This window comes from Notothenia coriiceps, unplaced genomic scaffold (assembly GCF_000735185.1).
Source record: "Notothenia coriiceps isolate Sejong01 unplaced genomic scaffold, NC01 NC01_scaffold00025321, whole genome shotgun sequence".
NCBI lineage: Eukaryota > Metazoa > Chordata > Actinopteri > Perciformes > Nototheniidae > Notothenia > Notothenia coriiceps.
In genome coordinates, this window is record NW_011358022.1 from 4,813 (window position 1) to 5,338 (window position 526).

The 526-nt window shown below is 32.1% G+C and overlaps 1 protein-coding gene across 1 annotated transcript in view; it reads right to left on the reverse strand.

Annotated features, from left to right (window-relative positions):
• The window catches only part of LOC104956076 (putative RNA-binding protein Luc7-like 1), an 11,005-nt gene that overhangs the window by 1,115 nt on the left and 9,364 nt on the right, over positions 1 to 526 (reverse strand). The gene's annotated exons all lie outside the window — the stretch shown is intronic.

Sequence of the window (526 nt, forward strand, 5' to 3'; positions counted from 1 at the left end):
ATTTCCCCATAACGATGTTGTTTAACAACCGACGTAAACGGGCCTTCGCGCGCTATCAAGTAGTGAGCGTACGATGTTCTGTTCAGATGACGTCAAACTAGGGCTGGGCGATATGGTCTCTAAATGATATCGCGATATTTACTGACTATATCGCGATATACGATATATATCGCGATATTCTGAAATGTCCTCTAAAAAAAAAAAAAATGTCCTCTAAAAATAATAATTTTTTTTTACATTTAACTCCTTGATGTTTACAGTCACGCCAGTATGATGATTCTAGTAGTCCCTGCAACATATGTCTGCATTAAAAAAATCGACTAATAATGAAGAAAATTAACACATTTGTTGCAATAGTAATTTATGCACTAACTACATTACTACTTGTACTACAACATTTGAATCATCAGTTCTTCCTCATTTTCCTCAATTGTTCATATTTGGTTTATTAAAATAATGATATTGTGGTCATTGTTCAAAAATGTCTGCTATTATTATGAGTAGTATTATTATTATTAGTATAATG